The following is a 14,958-nucleotide window of genomic DNA, read 5'->3' on the forward strand; positions in this document are numbered from 1 at the left end:
GCATGTGGTTTATCCACACCATCCATTTGTTTTTCGAGATCGTTTTAGTGGTTGAACCCAAAATTGATGCATATCCAAAGCCCAAGTGGGCCATACCATAGGAAAAAGGCAGAAGTATTGATTTTCACCATTGAAAAATTTATAAGGCCCCAGTGATGTTTAGTTGTCATCCAACTTGTTCATAAGATAAATATATGTGATAAATATTCATAAAAATTACTTCGGATCGAATCGGATAGGTCCGGATCGGATCCATTCGGTTCGGATCAGTTAGGATTGACCACGATTCGAACTCAATTTGAAAAACTATCGAATTTGAATAGCCCTACTCGATCCGCACCGATCCAGGCTGTCGATTCGATTTGAATCGGGTTGGATCTAATCGAATCAAGTCGGATCCATCGGATCAGGTCAGACATGCCCAGCTCTACCCACGTCTCCGTTCATAGAAGAAAAACAATAGCGATTTGGTGTGGACCTATAGTGATATGTTTCTGAATTTGACTCTGACTATTACTTGTGTGATTCCATTCTAGGCCGTAGGGCTCAAAAACCATTCCCATTCATGGTTTAGGTGAATTATACAATTGAAAATGGTGTGCAGACCATGCCCACCCTCCAAATTATTTTCCTTAGTATGGCCCACTTAAATCATGAATTATCTTAATTTTTTAGCTCAAGAACTAATTTTTAGTATTTCATCTAATGATCCAAGTGGATTACACGTGATAATCATGGTGGGCCCTATTAAAAATCATCTCAATATCTTAATCACAACTCAACCTAATGGCTTGTTTGTTAAATTTGAGATCCAAAGTCTGAATACCAAATCTGAATTTAAAGTTTGAGCAAGTCAGAAAACTAGTAGTAAATTTAGAACAACTTGTTTATTAAGTAAAGTCTGAAATATTTTAAATATATTAATTTGACACATTTACCCATCTAAAATATTTTAAATATATTAATTTGACACATTTACCCATATGAAACCACCGCAACTGAATCCATACCATTTAAAACTTCATAGATTCCATCGAAATGTTTATTTGACATCTAACCAGTTGATATGCCAGGTGGGGCCACCGTGATGTTAGTGAGAAATTCACCCATCCATCTGTTTTGCGAGCTCATTTTAAGACACATGACAAAAAATAAGGTAGATCCAAAACTCAAGTGGGCCACAACAGAGGAAAAATTGGAGAAAGAAATGCCCACCGTTGAAACCTTCCTTGGCTCCACCTTGATGTTTATATGCCATCCAAACCGTTTATAAGGTCATGATCATTGGGATGAAGTGAAAAGACAATATTTGGGCTGATACAAAACTTTTGTAGCCATACTAAAGTTTCAACGGTGGTCCCTAAATCTCTATTTTTTCCTCGTGTGTGGCCCACTTGAGTTTTGGATCCACTTCATTTTTTGTATTATATCTTAAAATGAGTTCACAAAACGTATGAACTGGGTGGATTTTGCACAAACATCACGGTGGATCCCACCTAACATCCAGTGCAAGAAGTTACTACAAAAAGTTTGGCAAAAACCCAGGTCCCGCGTGGATTTCCTACTTAAGCCTTCACCAGAAAGTTCATGCGTTGGAAACCTAGGCGGGGCCCACCTTAATGTTTTTGAGAAATCTACCCTGTCCATATATTTTGTGAGATCATTTTAGTATATGGGCGAAAAATGAGCTGAATCCAATACTCGAATGGGCCGAAAACACGAGGATTGAACGCCCGTAGTTGAAATATTCATGGGGCCACATAAGTTTTGAATCAGGCTAATATTTATGGTTTGAGTTCATCTCAGTAGGAATGACTTTACGAATGGTATTGATGGCATGCAAACATCACCACTGACCTAGGGAGGTTTAAACGGTGTGAATTTCCCTACCCACCTTTTCCTGTAGTGTGGCTCACTTGAGTCTTTTATTTACTCATTTTTTGTCTAAAATCTTAAAATAAGCTCAAAAAATGGTTGGACCGTGTTAGATTTATGACAAACATCACGGTGGGCCCACCTAGATTTTCAACGCAGGACTTCCTCTGAAAGGCTTGCGACAGAAAATCCGCATCCCGTTGTGTGCTACCCCAACCAAGATTTAGCTGGAAACGGACAGTAAAGGACTTTGTGGGGCCTAACATAGTATATATGTTTTATCCACGCTGTCCATCCATTTTTACATATCATTTCAGAAAATAAGACAAAGGAACAAGGTAGATATAAGGCTCAAGTGGGCTACACCACAAGAAGTAGTGGGAACATGGGTGCCTACCATTTAAAACTTCTTGGCGCGGCATAAGGATCTAATTAAGCTGATTTTTGTGTTTTCCTTTCATTGAGGTAAGCTTTGTGGTGGACCTCAGGAAGGTTTTAATTGTAATCGTTCCATTCCCACTACTTTCTTTGGTGTTTTAGACTTTTGAGCTTTGGATGTGCCTAACTTTTGGATCATACTTTAGAATGATATAAGAAAGTTGGATGGTATGAATGTAACACAAAATCATGGTGGGCTCAAAGAAGTGTCACACGTTAAAAGTTAGGTTATGTATTAGGTAAAAGAGAAAATCTTTGTCCTACCGGGCAATTTTAAATTTTTTTTAAAAGTTTGGGGATCACATTCTAGATTCACCATCAAGCTAGATCTTTGTCGCTTAAAAATATCGGCATAAAATGATAGAACGCTTTCCTCGTTTGGCGTTAACAAACACCACTAAACATGCTTTCCAAATTCTGCATTAAGTAAAAAATTTAGTGGCCCTAATTTTCTTTTCTTGTTCGCCCAGCACTACCTAACATAACACAGCACCGGCTTCAATACCCTGTGGTGCTGGAAAGATTTGTTAAGCCCACTATGATGTATATGTTTTATCCACGCAATCCATCCATTTTTCTAGGTCATTGTATGGGATGATCCAAAAAATCTAATTCTCAAGTGGACTACACCACCAGAAACAATATGCTTACTGTTAAAAACTTCCTAGGGGCCACAATAATATTTATTTGCTATCAGACCTCTTGATTAGGTAACATTGACTTGAATGAAAGGAAAACACAAAGATCAGCTTGATCCAAAACTTTTGTAACCCTAGAAACATTTTTAATGGCCGGTGTTCAATCATTACTGAATCTAGTATGCCTCATTTCTAGCCTCATGCCCTAAAATAATATGGTCTGCCTCATTTTTGGGCTCATGTCCTAAAATAATCCCGCAAATTGGATGGATGGAAATAAAACGCATATGTCATGGTGGGGACCACAGATCTTTTCTGGCATCACACCGTGCTGCATAGTATGCCACAAATCCAAGTTGAGAGCCACGACCCTTAAATTTTTGCTGGAGCCCACATCGATGCGTATGTGAAGTATACTCCGACCATTAGATGTATAAACAATGTTAGGCCTACATAAGAAAAAATAAAATAAAATCATGCCGATATGTGATTTAGATGTGCCACACTAAAGAAACAGTTGGGAGAGAGACCGTTGATTTTTTATAGAGCCCACCATGATGATTATATGAAATCCATTTAGACCATTAGATGCAATATAAAAACTTAGTCATGGGACCGAAAAACTAAAATAATTATTTAGTCAGGGAACTCAACAACTAAAATAATTTGTGATTCAAGTGGGCCACGTAGGAAATAAGATGGAGGGTGTGCATTTGCCAGTACACCACTCATGTGAGGATATGGTTTTTAGATCCTACATAGGGCTGTCAATGGGCCAGGCCTCGGGTAAGTCTCGGCCTGGATTTTGAACTGTCAGCCTATTCAATATTCTGATTTGTCAGGCCCAAGCTTGGTCCCTTGACACCCCTGGTCCTGCACCTAAAACTGGATTATGCAACGGGTGATAGAGTGAAATTCGGAAAAACAGTCCAGATACATTCATGTTTTCTTCATAGGATGGGAGAGACTTTTTGGTTTGTGCATGATTTTTTTTATTTTTATTTATGCAAGAATTCATTCAAAGGGTAGATTACTGTGCTATCCAGGACTATTTCTATAAATATCCAACGTCAAAGCATCTTCTATCATCAAAGCATATTCCGAATATCAGGTACTGGAGAGAACTTTTTTCGTTATATATATATATATATATATATATATATATATATATATATATATATATATATATATATATATATATATATATATATATATATATAAGGAAATGGAAATGGTACTATGAGGACGATCTCATGGGAACTTCCCATGAGGTTGTGCTGTGTGGGCCCCACCGTGATATATATATATATATGGGAAAAGGTTCTCTGTGGTCAAGCACATGGGGCTAGCCACGAACCTCAGTCCTACACAAGAACCTACGTGCATACATCCACTTGACGGCCTACATAAAGACTTGATTTTGGTCATATACAATAATCTAATTGAGTTTAAAAATCAAACTTTTACACTCAATCCTTGATGCAGGGATGAACGTGATGAGGATAACTACTCCGAATCCACGGAGCTTCTCTGGACTCCTCACAGAGACTTCTCGAATCCACGAGGAAAGAAAGCGAAAAAATAGAAATAAATTCTAAGAAATTCGAAATTGATTAATTTATGATTAAAAACGAGTTCACAACCCTTTAAATAGGGGTACCAAGCAATGGGAAAGAAATCAGAATCAAACTACAACTCAAACTCCTAGAATCCGTGACTTACTATAAATAGTAAACTTACTATTTATAGACGGTCGTGATGTCTACTAGTGCGCAAGGTTTTCGGCCAAAAATAGTAAGTGTCCTATTTGGCTTCACCAAACCGTTCTCCTAATTATTCTAAGATCTTTTCACGTTGGATGCAACTCCTAAAGCCCGACGGATGAAGAGTTATAATCAAACTAAAACTTATTATTTATAGTAAAAACGAAATTAAAACAGGGAGACGACTGTCGATCCAGGGATTTTTCACAATTTCAGGCTGCGCAACCCGGCATAGCCGGGTTGGTTGGCTAAAGTAGCTCGTTCTACCCCAAAATCATATATTTTACGTCAGATAACTCATTCCGAATTGCGAGATACGCCCGATCTAAGGTCCAACGGTCCGGATCACTTTTGTCGTCGACCGGGCCTTTTCTGATCCATCTTGGCCATGAAACTGTCCGTGACCCGCTCTGCATCAATCCTACACAAGGAATGAGTATACATAAACTCTATAAATGACAACTTTACTTGTCGAATTGAGCTTTGTTGACATGTCTTCTCGAAATGCCTCTTCAATGCTCTCCCATGCCTTGAATTACTTCTCATTGTTGCTTCAATCATTGATGCAATGCGTTGTTAATGCTTCAACTCCAAGATTAAACACCTTGCATGCGATGCCCCTTTGAGGTGACCAAGGTGATGGGAGTTATCTCCTACAACTAATGATACGATTAGGCTCCTAATAGGGATTCACATAAATGGCCATTTTAGAGGTTGTTTAGACAAGGGATACACCTTCTACAGAATGTGAGATGCCAAGTTCTTTCACAAATAGAACATTCGAATGCTCATGGAGTGATGAATCACTTAGAAGAGGGCATGGATCTCAATGAGTGAGAGCTTAAAATGATTTGAAGGTATTGGGACACTGTGGGGTATTTTTTCACTCAAAATCATCATATCCACAAAGATCTAACTACTAGATTTATATGAAAAATGCTCTAAATAATGTATAATGGTTAGTTTTCGGTTGGATTAAATTTATCTTCGATCACATCGAATTAGACAGAAAAAGCCGCTAGATAGATTTTTCCACTTTTGGTCGGACCGAACATGGTCTTCAATCGAACAAAGTGTGGCATTCGGTTGCAGCCGAATTATCTTAAATTTTTGTCTTGGTACGCTGACATACTTTAGCCGATTTTAGTTGGACCAAAGGTGGATTGAATGAGACTGAAAGTTGCTGAAATTATGTAGCTTTTCCGACAACTCGAGACATCTAAAGCTAATCTAAACATGTCCAATTAAGACTCTTATGATTAAGAGATGATCAATAAAAAGTTTACCTATTATGGTAAAAATTATCTAGATGTTTAGATTATTTTGGATCAAAAGTTATAGTCAACAAAGCACTTCGTATACTCGTTCTTTACTCCAAATACTCTACATTTACTTATGTGTTCGATGTCCAATTTTCAATGACTCAGTTGACTTACCGACATAATGACTAACATAATTGCCGAACAAAACACATCAATCAATTAGTGCACAATGAATGTACATGTAAGGTAAAGTGACCATTATACGAGTCTTACTATGAGATAAGGAAACCACGCATTGAGTTTTGTGGTGCTAAGTGGCCTGATGTCACACGCGTGTGCCCTGTTTCGAAGCTTGAGACGAGTGTACTTGCATGGCATTTCTCCTAGACAGAGGAGAAAACGGAATATCCTAGTTATAAGTAGAGCTGGGCATCGAGTCGAGTCGGACCGAGTTAGGGCTGACTCGACTTGATTCGGTTTTGAAATAGGCCTGACTTGAACTCGATCCAACTCGATACCGAGTCCAGCATGCCTGACTCTATCCGATTCCAGTCTGGCCTGGATTGATCCGGACTGAGTCCGATCCGATCAGAAGTGCCGAGTTGGGTCGAGTTGCCACCAAGTCAGATTGAGAGATGAAGGAGTTAGAAATCGAGAGAGTAAAGAGGAGAGAGAGGAGGAGGAGGGTGATGGTGGTGGGTGGTTGTCGGACTTGGAAAATGAGGATGAGGGAGGGAGAGAGAGAGAGGTCGAGCTTTGAAGATGAGGAGGATGAGAGAGGGAGAGAGAGATTTTGGGATCAGGTCGGGGTAGGGTACGATAGGTAGGGTTAGAGAGTCGGGTTTCAGATCGAGTCGGGTTTTGAATCGAGTCTAGTCTAACCGGATCGAGTTTCGAGTTGAGTAACTAAGTAAATCGAACTCGACTCGATTTGAGTTCGGATTGGGCGAAGCCTACTCGATTCGAACTGACTCACCCATTCGGTTCGGGTCGAGTTGAATCTAAACGAGTTGGACGAGTCAAGTTAGCCGGATCGAGTCGTCCCGAGCCCACCTCTAATTATAAGCACTTCTATCTCCACACATGGTAGATGTACTTAGATCACACCATTGATCATCTGGGGCCCATGATTAATCTAATCCGCTCATCCAACATCCGATTATAGAACTTACTCATGAGAAAATTATCACCATATATGCTACCTTTTATCCAGCTTCTTTTTTTAAGATGTCCAAAACTTACCTTCCCAACTTAGACCTTTCATGGACAGAGCATTTGAGGATAGGGGTATTTCCGTCCTCAAATGCTTTGTCCGTGCGTGAAAGGTCTAAGATGCAAAGGTAAGTTTTCAGCTTTTGAAAAATGGAGCTGGATAAAACGTGGCGTCCACAGTGATAATAATCTCCCTACGCATCTTGAATTAAAACCATTGGCCGGGGACTGTTTTCCCCCTCCCCATTTCAAAACAAAAAATGATAATAATAATGGCGGCTGGAATTATCTGGCTACGGTTTTATTTTTATTTATTTATTTATTTATTTGTCGGTGCCGCCGAAGCAACTTTTGAGGGAGTGGGTTTGGTGAGTCCCGGATCCACCAAGCTGGGTCGGACCCCTAGCTGCATGGCTCACAGTGATATATGTACCTTAGATCCACACCGTCCAACCATTTTGAAAACAATTTTTAAGGAATGACCCCAAAAATGAAGCTGACTCAAATCTTAGGTTGACCACACCATACGAAACAGCAGTGATTGAATCCCCACCATTAAAAAATTTATGTATTCCACCTGAATGTTTATCTGCCATCCAACCTATTGATAAGGTCACAAACACCTCGATGAAGAGACCACATAAATTATCATCTTCATCCAAAGCTTTAGTGGCCCACAAGAAGTTTTAATGGTCAATCTCCACTGTTTCTTGTACTATGGTTCATCTGGGATTTGTAACCGCTTCATTTTTTCCATCATGCCCTAAAATAAGCTTTCAGTACATATGGACGGCTCGGATGTAATCACATACATCACAGTGGACCCCACAGTCAGAGGTCGCACCCACGTCGGTGGATCCTGGTCTCACCTAGTCAGCGTACCGTGGGGCCCACGAGATGAACCTTCTGGATCTGGTACGTGTGCCACGCGAAGGGATACAATAACAAAGAGGATTTTTTTAATTTTTTTTTTAAATTATACTTTGGTGCTGATATGGCAGTACGTGGCCTTCAATCCAAAAGTCGTAGTGGTGGCTTAGGTGGGTTGTCTCTCAGATCTGGGCCATTCATTTTAAAATGGCCCAAAAGTAAGTACTTAAAATGGGTCCCATTGAATGAAAGGCATGGATCACCAGATAGATGTGTCCCACTAGATAAATATCACCGCTGAATTATAGTATCCTTATCATCAACCTCATGAACGGTCCGGATCTGAAGGGCACCAACAACGCGTGGTCCTGACTAACATCCTTTTAAAATAATATCGAATTCCGTAAAATAAAAATGAAAATATCTCGGCCTCAAAATAGTGAAACGGGGTTGGAAAACAACCACGGCCAAGAGCTTTGGATCAAAAGCGACGGGCTTTCTGCGCTTTTTGCCACGTCATTACCACTCGCATTCCCAGCTTAACCTACGCGACACGCATATTCTAGCGTTTTTGAGGAGTGAGAGGATATAGACGACTCTCGACCGCTCGAATAGCTGGATTTTATTAAAATAATGGAAGGAAAAACCTCCACCACTTGTTTTCATCGGCCCCAAAAGCGAATTGTAAAAAGTTTTCAAATCCGGACAGGTGTCTCTTGGAAAGTTCGAGTGTTGCGGGGCGTTGTCTGAAAGCTACGTGTCCCTACTGCAGAGAACGGACAAACTGTCCTCTGCTTTTTCTTAGTAGGGTGGGGCTCCAGCCTACTATCCTCGCCATATGGTGATCCAGACCGTTTGTCTCTTGGGTCCCACCTTGGATGACCCACTTGTGAAAAATCAAAAGCAGTGGTGATTTCATCGTCTAAAAGTTGTAAGCAATCTGGGCCATTGTTCTCAGTACACCTTTGTACGGACTATATTCAATCCTTTTAAGTGGGTGGGATGATGAAATCATGCTGAAAATATGGGATGAAAATCATGATACCCGCATTTTCGTTTGTGGTTGGAGGTTATTTAGTGGAGGAGTAAAATGATTACGTGGCGCAGCATGTAGTTTGGATTGAAGATCTGTCCTTCGATCTTACAAAGGATACGGTGACCGTTCATGTTCAAAGCAAAAGAGCTAATAAACCACAGGGTTGAAAACGATCGGATTAGGTGTTATCCGGGTAACACGCTACTGGGTGTTACCCTTACCATGAGGCCCACCTTAATTTATATGTTGTATATCTACTCCGTACATCAGTTTTTCCGGATCATTTTTTAGGATGGTTCTAGAAATGAAGTAGATCCAGATCCCAGTTAGACCACGCCATAGTAAACAGTGGTTATTGAATGCCTGCCATTAAAAGCTTCCTAGGGCGCTCCATAATGTTTATTTTCCATACAACTTGTTTATAAGGTTAAACAACTTGTTTATAAGGTTAAACGGGCCTTAGCTTGATCCAAAACTTTTGTGGTCCCAAGAAATTTTTATCGGTGTAAATTCAATTCCTACCGTGTGGTGTACTTGAGATTTTTTCTTTTTTTTTTCGGGTTAGCTTGCTAGTACACGCCGATGTCAGTACACACACTCCATGTTATCCACCCCCACTAGGGATCGATACCAAGACCTCAGGGGTTGAAACGAGGTATATCCGCTCAGTCAGCCAGTTGAGCTATAGATCTGGGTGTTGGTCTACTTTAGATTTGGATCTGCTTCATTTTCTTGAACCATGCCCGAAAATGAAGTGGAAAAACTGATGGACGGTATGGATATACAACACATACATCGAGGTGGGCCCCACGGTCAGGGTAACAACTAACGTGTTGCCCGGTTAACACCTAATCCACTCCCGTTGCTCCTTTGGAAAATCTGCCGTATAACCGTTTAGATCATTGGAAGATGGCTTTAAATGTATGGTATTGCAATACGGCGTATGTATTACAGTAAACCTCTTTTGAAAGCTGTCCGTTCTGACAAGTGGGGCGCATGTTTCGGTAATCCAGACCTTAAAGTCCCTTAAGTGCCACCACCATGGTGTGGACACACGGACCATTCCTCAAAATCGCTCTAACGACGCAATCTTAGCCATTCAATTTGTGGCCCGAAGATAGACGGTCAAGGAGAGAATACAGAGGATATAAAGGCCTTGAACGGTCTCCATCCACCGAGAAGAGCGATCTGGACCACTCAACCATGGGCCTCAAATGATCACATACGTTGGACATATGTGAGTTCAGTAAGTTCGGGACATTTGAAGCCCACTCCAAATGTTACCTATCCATCTGTCCATCAGATGCGCTCTGACTCGGATTGCGTAGTGTAGCTATCGCTGCTAGAAAAGCTCCGTGTACCCACACCATGATGTATGCGTTTTATCCACGCCCAAAGCGGATTGCATACTGAGTAAACTCTGTGGGGCCCACCGTGATGTATGTGTCTTATCCATGCCGTCCATCTCTTTTTCCAGATCATTTTAGGGCATGAACCAAAAATCGAAGCATATACAAAGCTCGAGTGGACCACACCATTGGAAAAAGTGGGATAACGATGGCACGGATACGACAAATACATCAACGGTGGGCTTCGCAGAATTTACTCAGTACGGAATTCGCTTCCATCCACGCCATCTATCCATTTTGCGATCTCATTTTAGGGCATGATCCCAAAAATGAAGTAGATCTAGATCTCAGGTAGACCACACCATAGGAAACAGTGGTGATTGAACGCCCACCGTAGAAACTTGACATTGTGGGTGGACACAATGTGCCGTGTATATGCCATGAAGTACATTCACCAGACGATTCCCTCCGTGATGAAGGGACAACCCACAAATCAGCCATAACTCGTAATTTTAGAGGTTTTGTGCATGATTTTACATTTACATTGTTCCATATGTTATGGCCCACCTGGGATTTGGGTTAGCCTACTTTTTTGGATGTAAAGTGAAAATGAAGGGAAGAAAGAACTTGGATGAATGATTGGGATTCCAAATAAACATTAATATGAGCCACAGAAGAGTTGGAACCTATCGCTCGCAGTCCTCAGCCAAGATATGGAAATCTACAGATTGTTGCCAGAGGCAGGGTCTGGGCCTGCGCTTTGGGTACAATTTAAAAATGACTAGATCAGGCTGACAATGGACTGGTCCAAAACCAGCTCATTACAATGTACCCAGCCCAGTTATTTCTAGACAGTGAAAAACTCTGGCCCAAACCCAGACCTCTGGCCTCCAGCCACAACCACCCAAAAGTCAATTAGAGCCAGATCTGATTTTGTCAAGCTGTTCATGTAGCCCGGCCCTGCTATCTCCACTAGTGCATTTGCTCCGCCAATCTTCACTGTTTAATCGCTAACTGTCCTTTGACCATGACATCACTACTGTTAGATCTGTGTGGTAGGGCCGAATCCAGGTTCATTCCATCAAATTTACAATTTTCTCCATCGGCTTCAACAACATCAGTGCGTGAATCAACCTCGTCCAAGACCCAGCCAACGAAATATCCATCATTCATCAACGAAGATGTGGCCCAACGCAACAAATCATGTAAGATTCATTCAAGTTGTTCGTCACAAGGGATCCGTCATATATCTAACTTGGCCCGAACTCAGCCAAGACACTTTGTTTGGTGGGACATACACCTCCCACCTAAAATCAACGTAGCCTCTTATCAACTTTTCATACCTCCGCTGCCTAATGAACGAGCGGGATCTCACACACGTCGTTTGTTCACGTGGGTACATTACGTATGTGGTATAGCCGCTTGGTTGGCAGAAAAGTTAGGCTCCGAAAAGGTTGTACAAAGGCAACCAGGCTACTAATCTTGTCAAACGGATAGTTGCTTATGCCAACCTTAAATAATAATTAAAAATAAAAATAAATTAGTATTTCTTAAAATTCGATATTTGGTTGGAACAGGACATTCCGTGCCCCATGTGCCACATGTTGCCGATTTTCCACCATCAATGTGCCACACGTGGCCAATTTTCCACCACATGTGCCACTGTGCAAATGGGCGCCGATCAATCTTCAAGCACTCCATTTGTGCCAGCGTACACGTGCTCCATATGCCGGCGTCCATCTTCCAGCTCCCCACGTGCAAGCGTCCCAAGTTCTAGCTGTTTGACAAAAAGAGTCCTCGATAAACCGTCAGGGTGGAACTTAGCTGGCTACCAAACAAAATCTGGGCCTAGACGAAACTGATTCAGACACCTATATTCCACGCTAGGCCGAGGGTCATGAAGGGATGGATCTCAGACCAGAAATTGTAAAAGGGTAGAGCAGTCAGAACTATGATATGGTACATCCATCTCCCTACTGTACAGTGGCAAAGTGATGGATCAATCAGGCTCGTGCATCTAGTGGACCCTATCATGAATGGTTTATGTTTTTTTTTAAAAAAAAACATTAGATAATACTATCCATCAGTTTCTTCAGCTCCCACAGAATACCTGGCATTTAACTTCTTCTTCTTCTTCTTTTTACCGCTGTCCCCCGAAGGGTGCTAATTGAATAGCTGGAACATCTGATTTATGTACTTTTAACCATTTGCTGTCCATCTGGGTCTTCACAACAAAAATAAATAAATAAATAAATCTTCCTTCCACCTCCTGAAGAGGGGAGGCTCTACCACATAGTACTAGTGTGATGGCAAGTCTGCATTCATAAATTAAATTTAAATCAAACCATCCAAATAGTAAGACCCACCTTAGATGGGTCACAGACCAATAACTGAAATAAATTGATTCGTTAATGGTTAGACTAATGGACCTCTAACAGAGTTAAATGAAGAATAAATAAATAAATTAGACATCCAAATGCAACCAATAAATATACATACATCGACGCTTAAGATCACTTAAATCTGATTTGTGAGTTGACTCATCCATATCAGGTCTTGCGATTTGAACGGTTTAATGTGGGTTACACACATGCCACATGTACAATGCCGGAGTTCATTCCATATGAACCATCAAACTCTGACAATATATCATATCTGCAAAAACAAATCTATCAATAACAAAAGCTCTGTATGGTTATACAGTGAAAACATGGTGTGACTATCCCCTGATGTGGATTGACAACTTCATGTGGATGATAATGGCTACTGCTTTCTAAGGTCATATCTGCAAAACCAAATCCGTCAATAACAAAGGCTTTGCACAGTTATACAGTGAATACAAGGTGTGACCACTCGCTGATGTGGATGGACGACTTCATGTGGATGATATCCACCCCATGCATCGGGTGTGCCACCCCCTGTTAGACTAAAAGCCTTGACCCTGTACATCACACTAAACCAAAACTCAGGTGGGCCCCACCATCGGAAATGGTGTAAAATCTGCCTAAAACCTCTAAATTCATGCAGTGTGGTCCACCTGAGTTTCAGAATAGCATATTTTTGAAGAGTACCTTCATCTTGGTGAGGAGCCATGTGAATGAACTAGATGGCATATATAAACCAGAGTCTGCCGGTACATAACAGTGAGCATCCCATCCCAACTCTTTATGATGTAGCCTACCTGAGTTTTGGACTGGCCCAATTTTTGGTTTCCATGGTGAACATGAGGCAGCACACCTGAAAGAAGGCATGGCATGGATCTCATATATGCATGTTCTCCCCCACGTGATGCAGTGTTAATTGTAGGCATGCCCGTATGACCACCTGTAGTCATACTAGCATAATTTGTTATACGACTAGCAGGCAACCACATGATCCATGCCAAATCCAAGTCATTATGCAAGTCGGCGCCATTTTGTGCCTTGGCTCAAAGTCAAGAGAGACTGGTTATGCTTACAGTGTACTAATATGAGTAGAATTTCTTTCTTTGAGGAGTCCACAAACCATTAAAAAGTCGCATTTAAGTGCATACTAGGCATTTGTCAAAGGTAGAAAAGCAGACACTAACTACAATTATTTTTATTTTTTTAAAAAGGCATAAAAATAGAGAAAAGATAGAAACGGGACAGAGCAAAGGCGAGGGCTCCCACATGAGCAACCCATTGTCAACTATCACTTATTTTGTAGATGCATGGGCTTTGCATTGCAGCTAAGTAACCCACCTCCCAATTGCAAGTGAGATAATGGGATTTGTGACATAAAAAGTAGGAAAACTAGGGTATCCTAGCATTTGAACCTAGCCATCATGGGATGAATGCATCCCTACCGTTTTTCTTTTCCTAGTGATAACACAGCTTTACAAAATCAAGAGAAAGTACATCAACAGGATCGAATCCCTTATAGAAAAAGTGTGCCATGTAACACATGCTGAACATCACATACCTGTTGAAGGTTTTGTGCAGGTTTCCCTATCGCTATCAAGAGGCATACTACGGGCAAGGTGGGAGATCAGATTCTCAAAACCCTCTCCCAGTAGATGCTTCTCTTTCCACTTCTCCACGAAAAGTTAATCCACTTTTCAACTCCATTATGATCTGTGCTTGTTTTCCTACAATAGTTGTTTTAGGCAAGCACTCATCTAGTCATACATAGGGACATTCACCTATAGTCCAACTGTGTACAAAACCTCAACCAATTCCAGTCGGTCAAATGATGGCATCTTGACACTCAGCTTGTCACATGTGCCAACTGCCAACATGCTCCCTCATCTGAGCTGTGGATCAAAGAATTTGGTGGTTCATTGGGCTTCCCCAGTGAGTTATTCATACTCAACCATATCTATTTGGAGTGAAGCTTCTTCTTCTTTTTTTTTTCAAATGGACGTTAAGTTGGAGAAACCAATAGCACCAAGAACATCCTGATTCACCCATTATAAGCCAATATTTTAGGGAGACATGTATGTACAAATTTTAAAAAATAATTCAAAAAATAAAATAAAAGTCAATGTATGGTCAA

General features: G+C 41.0%; 1 long non-coding RNA gene across 1 annotated transcript; it reads right to left on the bottom strand.

Moving 5' to 3' along the window:
• Window positions 1–11,574: 11,574 nt before the first annotated feature.
• Window positions 11,575–13,092, bottom strand: LOC131236964 (uncharacterized). The gene is made up of 3 exons (XR_009166958.1): window positions 12,943–13,092; window positions 12,554–12,758; window positions 11,575–12,220 (listed from the first exon to the last, which is right to left on the bottom strand). It is a non-coding gene; the product is annotated as an uncharacterized LOC131236964 (long non-coding RNA).
• Between the last annotated feature and the right edge of the window lie 1,866 nt (window positions 13,093–14,958).

This window comes from Magnolia sinica, chromosome 2 (genome assembly GCF_029962835.1).
Source record: "Magnolia sinica isolate HGM2019 chromosome 2, MsV1, whole genome shotgun sequence".
Classification (NCBI taxonomy): Eukaryota; Viridiplantae; Streptophyta; class Magnoliopsida; order Magnoliales; family Magnoliaceae; genus Magnolia; species Magnolia sinica.